At 40.0% G+C, this 11,734-nt stretch overlaps 1 non-coding gene across 1 annotated transcript; it reads left to right on the forward strand.

Annotated features, from left to right (window-relative positions):
- The first annotated feature begins 7,181 nt into the window (after positions 1 to 7,181).
- Positions 7,182 to 7,288, forward strand: LOC148570578 (small nucleolar RNA R71). The gene has a single exon (XR_015880531.1). It is a non-coding gene; the product is annotated as a small nucleolar RNA R71 (small nucleolar RNA).
- Positions 7,289 to 11,734: the final 4,446 nt, after the last annotated feature.

Consider the following 11,734-nt stretch of genomic DNA (forward strand, 5'->3'; position numbering starts at 1 on the left):
ACAAGAATGCCTTTTTCTCTGTCCCTGCTCATAAGAAAGAGGAGAGAAAAAGAAAAGAAGAGGAATCCTCTATGTCACAGTAAAGAGGATCCTTATTTTTAGTAGAAGAAAAGAAGAAGAAATTCGAACACAGATAGAGGAGGGGGGTTCGAATTTGGTGATGATGTGAGGAAGAGATGTTAGTTAATGAAAGAATAAATAGAATAGGATGAGAGAGAGAGGGAATTTTCGAAAATTATTTTTGAAAAGGAGTTAGTGATTTTTGAAAATTGGTTTTTGAAAATGTGTTAGTAATTTTCGAAAATTAAGATTTAAAAATTAAAATAATTAATAAATTAAAAAGAAATTTTGAAAAAGAGGGAAGATATTTTCGAAAATTAGAGAGAGAGAGAGAGTTAGTTAGGTAGTTTTGAAAAAGTTAAGAAACAAACAAAAAGTTAGTTAGTTAGTTGAAACAAATTTTGAAAAGATAAGAAGTTAGGAAGTTAGAAAAGATATTTTGAAAAGATATTTTTGAAAAAGATAAGATAAGAAGATATTTTTGAAAAAGATATGATTGAAATTAGTTTTGAAAAAGATTTGATTTTTAAAATCACAATTAATGACTTGATTCATAAGAAATCACAAGATATGATTCTAGAACTTAAAGTTTGAATCTTTCTTAACAAACAAGTAACAAAATTCAAATTTTTTGAATCAAAACATTAATTGATTATGTTATTTTCGAAAATTTGATTTAAAAATAAGAAAAAGATTTTTGAAAAATATTTTTGGAATTTTCGAAAATAACTAAGAATTTTGAAAAAGATTTGATTTTTGAAAAAGATAAGATTTTTTTAAATTGAAACTTTGATTTGACTCATAAGAAACAATTTGATTTTAAAAATTTTTGAAAAAGTCAATCTAAATTTTCGAATTTGATGAGAGAAAAGAGGAAAGATATTTTTTTTTTTGATTTTTGAATTTTTATGATGCAAGAGAAAAACACTAAAAAGATGCAATGCATGAAATTTTTGAATCAAAACAATGAATGCATGTATGAATGATATGAATGTCAAGATGAACACCAAGAACACTTTGAAGATCATGATGAACATCAAGAACACATTTTTGAAAAATTTTTAATGCAAAGAAAACATGCAAGACACCAAACTTAGAATTCTTTAATGCTTAGACACTAAGAATTCAAGAATGCATATGAAAAACATGAAAAGACACAAAACAAAAAATCATCAAGATCAAACAAGAAGACTTACCAAGAACAACTTGAAGATCATGAAGAACACTATGAATGCATGATATTTTCGAAAAAATGCAAGATGCATATGCAAGTGACACCAAACTTATGATATGACTCAAGACTCAAACAAGAAACACAAAAATATTTTTGATTTTTATGATTTTCTAAATTTTTTTTTTGTATTTTTCGAAAATTATATGAAAAGGAAAAATAAGGATTCCAAAATTTTTAACATGAATTCCAGGAATCTTGCATTCTTAGTCTAAAGCTTCAGTCCAGGAATTAGACATGGCTCACTAGCCAGCCAAGCTTTCAAAGAAGGCTCCAGTCCAAAACACTAGACATGGCCAATGGCCAGCCAAGCTTCAGCATGTAACACCAGAGTATAATGCTCTTGATAACAAATTGCTGCTCATTACTTATCAAATATGTAACTTGCCTCTGATGGTTTGGAAGCCTCAGTCCAAAAGAATTTAGACATGGCTTTACAGCCAGCCAGGCTTCACATGCTTCATGAAACACTAGAATTCATTCTTAAAAATCTTGAATAAAATTTTTGAAAACATTTTTATTTTTTTCGAAAACAGATGAGAGAATTTTAGAAATATTTTTGAAAGAAATTTTTTTTTTTTGAAAACAAAACAAAAAGAAAATTACCTAATCTGAGCAACAAGATGAACCGTCAGTTGTCCAAAAACAATCCCCGGCAACGGCGCCAAAAACTTGGTGTTGTTGCCGGATCAAACTTGGCACTGATGTTACCGGACCAAAAGCTTGCCGAAAACTCAAACAATCCCCGGCAACGGTGCCAAAAACTTGGTGCACGAAATTGTGATCTCCAGGCTCGAACAAATCCTGGTAATGGCTCCAAAGCTTGGTGCTTTGATCTTAATTCATAATTGTCACAACTTCGATACAACTAACCAGCAAGTGCACTGGGTCGTCCAAGTAATACCTTACGTGAGTAAGGGTCGAATCCCACGGAGATTGTTGGTATGAAGCAAGCTATGGTCACCTTGTAAATCTCAGTCAGGCGGATATAAAGTGATAATGTTGTTTTCGAATATTATATAATAAAATAGGGATAGAGATACTTATGTAAATCATTGGTAGGAATTTCAGATAAGCGAATGGAGATGCTTTTCATTCCTCTGAACCTCTGCTTTCCTGCTATCTTCATCCAATCAGTCTTACTCCTTTCCATGGCTGGCTTTATGCAAGGGCATCACCGTTGTCAGTGGCTACCTCCCCTCCTCTCAGTGAATAATATGCTCACGCACCCTGTCACGGCACGGCTATTCATCTGTCGGTTCTCGATCATGCTGGAATAGGATTCACCCTCCTTTTGCGTCTGTCACTAACGCCCAACAATCGCGAGTTTGAAGCTCGTCACAGTCATTCAATCATTGAATCCTACTCAGAATACCACAGACAAGGTTTAGACCTTCCGGATTCTCTTGAATGCCACCATCATTCTAGCTTACGCCACGAAGATTCTGGTTAGGAGATCTAAGAGACACTCATTCTAGCTTAATTCATGTAGAACAGAAGTGTTTGTCAGGCACGCGTTCATAAGGGAGAAGGATGATGAGCGTCACACATAATCATCACCTTCATCACGTTCTTGGGTGCGAATGGATATCTTAGAAGCGAAATAAGAAGAATTGAATAGAAAACAGTAGTACTTTGCATTAATCTTTGAGGAACAGCAGAGCTCCACACCTTAATCTATGGAGTGTAGAAACTCTACCGTATGAAAATACATAAGTGAAGGTCCAGGCATGGCCGAGATGGCCAGCCCCCTAAATGAGATCAATAGTCTCCTAAGATGAACAATGGATGAAAACTGAGACCAAAGATGGTCAAAAAGACTAGTAAAAGGTCCTATTTATAATAAACTAGCTACTAGGGTTTACATGAGTAAGTAATTGATGCATAAATCCACTTCCTGGGCCCACTTGGTGTGTGTTTGGGCTGAGCTTAAGTGTAGCACGTGCAGAGGCCATTTGTGGAGTTGAACGCCAGTTTCTGTGCCAGTTTGGGCGTTCAACTCTGGTTTTGGATCCTTTTCTGGCGCTGGACGCCAGATTTGGGCAGAAGGCTGGCGTTGAACGCCAGTTTACGTTGTCTATTCTTGGCCAAAGTATGGACTATTATATATTGCTGGAAAGCCCTGGATGTCTACTTTCCAACGCGATTGGAAGCACGCCATTTCGAGTTCTGTAGCTCCAGAAAATCCACTTTGAGTGCAGGGAGGTCAGAATCCAACAGCATCAGCAGTCCTTCTTCAACCTCTGAATCTGATTTCTGCTCAAGTCCCTCAATTTCAGCCAGAAAATACCTGAAATCACAGAAAAACACACAAACTCATAGTAAAGTCCAGAAATGTGAATTTAACATAAAAACTAATGAAAACATCCCTAAAAGTAACTAGATCCTACTAAAAACATACTAAAAACAATGTCAAAAAGCGTATAAATTATCCGCTCATCAATTTGCAACCAAGAATGGCACATGAACAAATAAGGAAATGCATCGGTGAATTTACTTAACAACCATCAAAAGTCATTATAGACGTTGCACAATTCATACAGTATGCCTAACAAGAGATAAATCGAACACATATGATGGCCAAGTCATATGAATCAAACAAAGTGTTCATTGAGGCATTTTATCGAACATGTGGTATGCAATGTGCAAGTTCATCACAATTAAGCTCAAATATGCTCATAACCAGTTCCAAAAATCAAACAACAACACTTTGCAAATCAAGAAAACAAGAAAGAAAGCAATTAATAAAATCTAAGCAATATAAAAGGAATGGAAACACTTGCAAAGAAAATATTAACATAAAGAGAAAAGGAAAACAAGAACCTTAGATATGAAGGTTGAGAAGACAAGAATGAGGTGGGAAACAATGACACTTCTTATAGCCACTGCGAAATTACGGCGGTTGGGTTCGCCGGAAAAAGAAGCAACACCAGAAGAGGGAGAGCTCACCGGTGTTGTATATGGAAAAGAGAAGGAAAGAAAGAAGGAAAAGAGAGAAGAGAAGGGAAGAAAGGGGAAAGAAGAGAGGTTACCGGCGGTGGGCTGGCGGTGGCGGCGGCCAGGACTGACGGGCTGGGCAGAGAAGAGGGAGAGAGGGCAGCTGTGAAGAAGAAAAAGGAAAGAGGGGGCTGCCTCTCAACAGGGCAAGTTGCCTTGTTACTGCCCAGAACGCGTCCTGTGCGGACGCACAGAGACGAAAACTTGGAGCGGTGGGAACGCACACAGCGTGCGATCGCTGCAACTAGAGGGGATGCAAAAGGACGTGCGACCGCACAGATTTTTTTTTTTTGGAAAAACTTGAGGACAAAGGTTCGCGTGCGTGCGCACACAGGTCTGTGCGCACGCACAAAGGTTAGGAATAGGGTGGGTTGTGCCCACACACAAGCTGTTCCCTCGCTGCCAACAGAGGGGCTATCGAGTTGCGTGCGGACGCACACGTCTGTGCGGTTGCACAGGTGGAGCATGGAAGGGAGTGCGTGTGGGTGCACGCAGGTGAGCGCTCACTCAAGGTAGGGAAATTTGGCAGTATGCACGCACAAGCTGCGCTGGCACTGCCACCAGAGGGAAAAACAAGGCTCGTGCGGACGTACAGGCTGGTGCGTCCGCACACATGGCGAAAAATTCAGGGTTGTGCGAATGCATAGGTGGGTGCGGACGCACAGGTGCCCTATTTCAGAAAATTCATTTCTTCTCAAAACCAAGGTTCCCACCCTTAGCATATCAACAAACCATACCCAAACCATTCAAATAAGCACAAATTCATAGTCCACAAGCAATACATCTTGGACAACTCAAAATTCATCAAATCAAACCTAAACTAACCATTATATCACAAAAAGGAAAATAATGCAAAAGACTATAAACAAGAGATAGAGTTGGAATAATGTCACCATGGTGGGGTGTCTCCCACCAAGCACTTTGGTTTAGAGTCCTAATTTGGACTTGCATGGCTTCATTGGTCGTTTGGGAACTTCACCAAGGAGGAAGATCTCCAACTCCTTGGCATTTTTTGGGTTGAATAACATCCTTTGAACTTGATTCCTTGGCAACATCCTCTTCTTTTTGCTCCTTGCTATCCTCCATGACTTGCTCTTCAACTACGTCACAATCGAAAATAGAATACGCTTCAAGAACGGACTTGTTTGACTCCTCCAAGGTGAACTTGACCAACTTGCCATCCGCCTCAAAAGAATAGACTCCCGAATGTGCATCCAGCTTAAAACGGGTTGTCTTCAAGAACGGCCTTCCAAGGAGTATGGATGATGGCTTGCTTGAGTCAATGGAAGGTGTCTCCAAGATGTGAAAATCAGCTAGAAAGAACAATCCTTGAATGTTGACTAGGACATTTTCGGCAATCCCAACAACGGACACAATACTCTTATCGGCTAGCACGAACCTCGCTCTGGACCTCTTTAAGGGTGCCGAATTTAATCTTTCATAAACGAGGAGCGGCATAATGCTCGCGCACGCCCTCAGATCACACATGCAATCCATGAATTTAATTTTGCCAATCAAGCAAGTGACCAAACATGGGCCAGGATCATTGCATTTTTCAGGAAGTAAGGAAGAGATAGAATCATCTACCAGCCTTGTGTTGAGGTTGCCAAGCTTTTCTTTGTGAGTGCAAACATCCTTAAGGAACTTGGCATATCTTGGCACTTGTTGAATTGCTTGGAAGAGAGGGACAGTGACTTCAACCTTCTTGAAAACTTCCACCATAGTGGGGTCAAGCTCTTCTTGTTTCTTAGCCTTCTTGGCTAAAGATGGGAATGGAATGGGCAAAGGCTCTTCAAGCAACATCTTTCTATTTGGCTCCTTGACCTTAGGTGGTTCTTCCTTGCTTTTATCAACACATTCATCTTCATCCCTCATCACTTCCACTTCATCTCCCACGTCTTCGTTGTTTGTCTCCTCACTCAACTTTGTAGGCATGGCAACATTCTTATCAAATTTGGTGCTGCTCCTAAGGGTAATGGCATCGATGCTACCTTTAGGATTGGGTTGAGGTTGGGAGGGTAAACTACTTGAGGTTGAAGCTTGTTAGGTATTTTGCGTGGTTGGAGGAGGGAGAGTTAGACGGGAAAAGGCATCGACTATTGTAGCCATATATGCTTCTTGTTTCTTGTGGAACTCTCGTTGTTCTTGCATGAAGGTGTGAATTGTGTCATTCATGTGAGGTTGGTTGGAGGGAAGGGCTTGGTTAACTTGAGGAGGGCTAGGCCTACTGTGTGGGTGTTGGTATTTCCCTTGAGGTTGAGATTGTGGGGGTTGTTGGTATGGTTGTTGGTATGGTTGTTGGTATTATGGTTGACCTTGGGGTTGTTGATAGTAGTAGACTTAGGAGTTTTGGTTGGGATGAGCTTGAGGAGCTTGGTTCCACCTTTGGTTCGGGTTATCCCTCCACCCTTGGTTTTAGTTTTCTCTATGTTGGTTGGATCCTTGGTTATAATTTGGCTTTTGTAGGTAAGAGTTAGTTACCGCCAATGTAGTGTCCTCTTGGAGCTGAGGACACTCATCGGTGTAATGAGTGTTACACGTACAAACACCACATACCCTTGGTGGTCCTTCGATCCTTTGAGGTGGAGGTTGAGCACTTATCAAAGCTTGAGGAATTTGTTGCTCCTGGGTGAGTTGTCGCAACATAATTGTCATTTCACCAAGGGTCTTGGTCAAAATAGCATCTCTGGAGGGAGAAATTTCATTCACAGCTTTCGGTTGTGGGCTCCTCACCCTTGAGTGCTGAGTTGAGTCCGCCAAGTCTGATATAACTTCCCATGCCTTTGCAGCGGTCTTGTTCTTAGTCAATGAACCTCCACTCACGGCGTCTAGGAGAAGCTTGTCTTGGTGATGCATTCCTTGACAGAAATAACTGATAAGAACCAGCTCATCAATCCTATGGTGAGGGCAAGCCTCTAGCAACTTCTTGAATCTCTCCCAATACTCATACAAGGTCTCCCCATCCCGTTGCAAAATGCAAGAAATCTCTCTCCTTAACTTGTCTATTTTCTGGGGAGGGTAGAACTTTTCAAAAATTCTTTACGCAACAAGTCCCAGTTGGATCTAACTTCCCCTGTCTGAGTATAAAACCACTCCTTCGCTTTTCCCTCCAAAGAGAAAGGAAAAGCGAAGACCAACACTCCAGCTTCATCAGCCCTATGTCTTCTTGCAGTTGCACAAGCAACTTGGAAATCCTTAAGATGCTTCAAGGGATCCTCTCCAGGCAATCCATTGTACTTGGGGAGCAAGTTTATCGTGCTAGATTTGAGCTCAAAATTTGGGTCTAAGGCCGGATACAAGATCTGTAGTGGTTGCAAGTTAAGATCAGGAGCACCGGCCTCCTTCAAGGTGATTCTCCTAGGTGGGTCTACCATTTCAGTGTCACCTGAGTCACTTAAAGAGAATTCGGTACTCCCCACAGAGGAATATAGAGTCTCATTGTTGATTGGAGAATGATGGTCACGGATGGTTGGTGATAGTGAATGGGAGTGCTCTTCAAGGGAACCCGATTCACTATTCACAAAAGCTAGCCGGCGCCGAGCTTGCCTTAAATGAGTTAAAGTTCGTTTGATTTCCAGATCAAAAGTGGCCAAGCTCGGGTCTGGAAGCGACCGTGTCATTCAACTGAGGAGGCAATAAAACCATGCAATTATGAAGAGCAAAACAAAAATAGACAAGTAAACAAGAACCAACTTGACAACCAAAAACTACGAAAGTTAATCTAAGAGGAATGTGATATCTACAATTAGAGCCAAGTAGCAAACCAAAATCAAGTATTCACAATATTCACATATTTACAACAACCAAAAATTGTAGCACTCATTGCACATAAAGTGAACTCCCCGGCAACGACACCAAAATTTGATACAAGATGGAGGATCAATTCGCATGTGGGTTAGGAACTCGGTTATCCAAAGGAAACGGATTTTAACGTTGTAAGTATAGTCCCAACCTGACAAATTGACCCTTCGAATCAAATTGGAAATTCACAAGATATGTCACAAGAAAAACCAAATTAAAACCGAGAGTATTAGACTCCCGAATTGTCTCCCTAGGAGCACTTTAGAACAATGAGCGTGCAATTCCGGTTGTAGTGATCAACGGGTTGTGAATGAAGAAATGAACATATAAAGCAATAAAAGAACATGCAAAATTGTAATGATTAAATGCATTAAGAAATTAAAGAACCGGCTATGTAATATAAACAAGTAAAGTATGAAAGAAATCAACATATAAAGGTATAAAAGATTGAAAGCATAAAGAAAAAGAGTCTTGGCTTGGAGTGAGCTAAGGGTCCTTTCCTTGTTGGAACCATAACTATGACAATTATGATGGATTAGTCTCACTTGATCAACCCTCACATCGGAAGGTAAGTTAAATGAGCATAAGTGTACTTAACCCACAAATCTTAACTTGCTTGCTAATTACTGATGAGCGGATAATTTATACGCTTTTTGACATTGTTTTTAGTATGTTTTTAGTAGGATCTAGTTACTTTTAGGGATGTTTTCACTAGTTTTTATGTTAAATTCACATTTCTGGACTTTACTATGAGTTTGTGTGTTTTTTTGTGATTTCAGGTATTTTCTGACTGAAATTGAGGGACTTGAGCCAAAATCAGATTCAGAGGTTGAAGAAGGACTGCTGATGCTGTTGGATTCTGACCTCCCTGCACTCAAAGTGGATTTTCTAGAGCTACAGAACTCGAAATGGCGCGCTTCTAATTGCTTTGGAAAGTAGACATCCAGGGCTTTCCAGAAATGTATAATAGTTCATACTTTGACCAAGTTTAGACGATGCAAACTGGCGTTCAACGCCAGCTCTCTGCCCAAATCTGGCGTCCAGCGCCAGAAAAGGATCCAAAACCAGAGTTGAACGCCCAAACTGGCACAAAAACTGGCGTTCAACTCCAAGAAGGACCTCTACACGTGCAACACTCAAGCTCAGCCCAAGCACACACCAAGTGGGCCCCGGAAGTGGATTTATGCATCAATTACTTACTTTTGTAAACTCTAGTAGCTAGTTTATTATAAATAGGACATTTCACTATTGTATTTGATATCTTTGGATTATCTTTTGATCCTTTGATCATCTTTGATCAGTTGTATGCTATCTTAGATCACGTTTGAGGGCTGGCCTCTTGGCCATGCGTGGACTTTCACTTATGTATTTTTAACGGTAGAGTTTCTACACTCCATAGATTAAGGTGTGGAGCTCTGCTGTTCCTCAAAGATTAATGCAAAGTACTACTGTTTTCTATTCAATTCATCTTGTTTCGCTTCTAAGATATTCATTTGTACTTCAATCTGAATGTGATGAACGTGACAATCATCATCATTCCCTATGAACGCGTGCCTGACAACCACTTCCGTTCTACCTTCGACTGAATGAGTATCTCTTAGATCTCTTAATCAGAATCTTCGTGGTGTAAGCTAGAATGATGGCGGCATTCAAGAGAATCCGGAAAGTCTAAACCTTGTATGTGGTATTCCGAGTAGGATTCAATGAATGAATGACTGTGACGAGCTCCAAACTCGCGATTGCTGGGCGTTAGTGACAGACGCAAAAGGATAGTAAATCCTATTCCAGCATGATCGAGAACCGACAGATGAATAGCCGTGCCGTGACAGGGTGCGTTGACCATTTTCACTGAGAGGATAAGATGAAGCCATTGACAAGGGTGATGCCTCCAGACGATTAGCCGTGCCGTGACAGGGCATTGGATCATTTTCCCGAGAGATGACCGAAAGTAGCCATTGACAGTGGTGATGTATCACATAAAGCCAGCCATGGAAAGGAGTAAGACTGATTGGATGAAGATAGCAGAAAAGCAGAGGTTCAGAGGAACGAAAGCATCTCTATTCGCTTATCTAAAACTCTCACCAATGATTTACATAAGTATTTCTATCCCTTCTTTTATTTATTAATTTCGAAAACCCCATTACTATTTTATATCCGCCTGACTGAGATTTACAAGGTGACCATAGCTTGCTTCATACCAACAATCTCTGTGGGATTCGACCCTTACTCACGTAAGGTATTACTTGGACGACCCAGTGCACTTGCTGGTTAGTTATGCGAAGTTGTGAAGATATGTTTAGACCATGGTTCTGTGCATCCGTTTTTGGTGCCATTGCCGGGGAATCAATTTCGAACAACAATTCACAACCTGAGTAGCAATTTCGCATACCAATTACCTTAGCAACAAATTAGCGTTAGTGGGAACAAGAACAATTAACAACCCAAGAATTGAAACTAAATATAGGACATTCCAACTCTAGGGATCCAATTGCTCACTTTCCCCAAGCCAAGAACTAAAAATTTAGCCTAAAACCATGCTTGACATTTTGTCAAACACTTGGTGGGCAAAAAGCTTAAACATGAGGAAAATGAGTAAAGACTTGAAACTAAAGCAACAATTGATCTCAATCAACAAAGATAACACAAGAGAGCATATAATCAACATCCAACATCAAATTCATCAACAAGAAATTGAGATAGCAAGAGAAAAGCAAAATTGAACTATAACTTGTATTAGAAGAAAGAGCAATGACAATGTAACTATAAAGAGTAATAACAAGAAATTACTTATAATGAGAGCTTGCAAAATCCAAGATAAGAAATAGAAATGGCACTTGAATGTAAAATCTTAATATAAACCCTAATAGAGATGATGAAAAACTTAGAGAAAAACTAAACTAAAACTTCCTACCACTACTCCTAAACTATACTAAAATGATATCCTATGTTATGGCTTCATTCTTCCCCCCAATATGAGCTATAAGACTTCAGAAACAGGCCTCCAAAGCCCTCAAATTGCGAGGCATGTGCTATTTTAATGAAGTCATGTGCGGACACTTGTTCGGACGTACAGACGCGTGCGTCCGCACACTTTGCGAGAAATCCAGGCCTGTGCGGACGCACAGGAAGGTGTGTGCACGCACACTACGCGATGCATGGATGGACGCGCGACGCGCTCGCTGCACTACACATGCTCTGCTTGGAAAGCTGTGCATACGCACAGGTAGCTGTGCATACGCACAGGTAGCTGTGCGCACGCACACGTCTCTGAGCCCACTCCTTTGATTTTTCTTGCTTCCTCCACTTTGCATGCTCTTCTTCCATTTTTTCCAATCCATTCCTACCTTATACACCTAAAAGCACTTCACCAATAACATCAAGGCATCAAACGGAAGGCAAATAAAATAAAATAGATCAAATTAAGTATAAAATAACATATTTTTATGATCAAGTATAAATTGGGAGGAGAGATCAAAAGCATGCTATTCAAGGGAATAAGTGTGAGTTTATGTGATGAAAATTCATTCAATTCTAACAAAAAATCATCATCAAATATGGATTCATCAAGCAGCTAGGAAAGAGTATGAAGCATACCTATGAAATTGTTCTGATGGATTCGTAGAGCTCGACACGGTGGTCGCGTGG

The sequence above is a fragment of the Arachis ipaensis genome, chromosome B3, assembly GCF_059453495.1.
Source record: "Arachis ipaensis isolate K30076 ecotype BB chromosome B3, ASM5945349v1, whole genome shotgun sequence".
In the NCBI taxonomy this organism is placed as follows: Eukaryota; Viridiplantae; Streptophyta; class Magnoliopsida; order Fabales; family Fabaceae; genus Arachis; species Arachis ipaensis.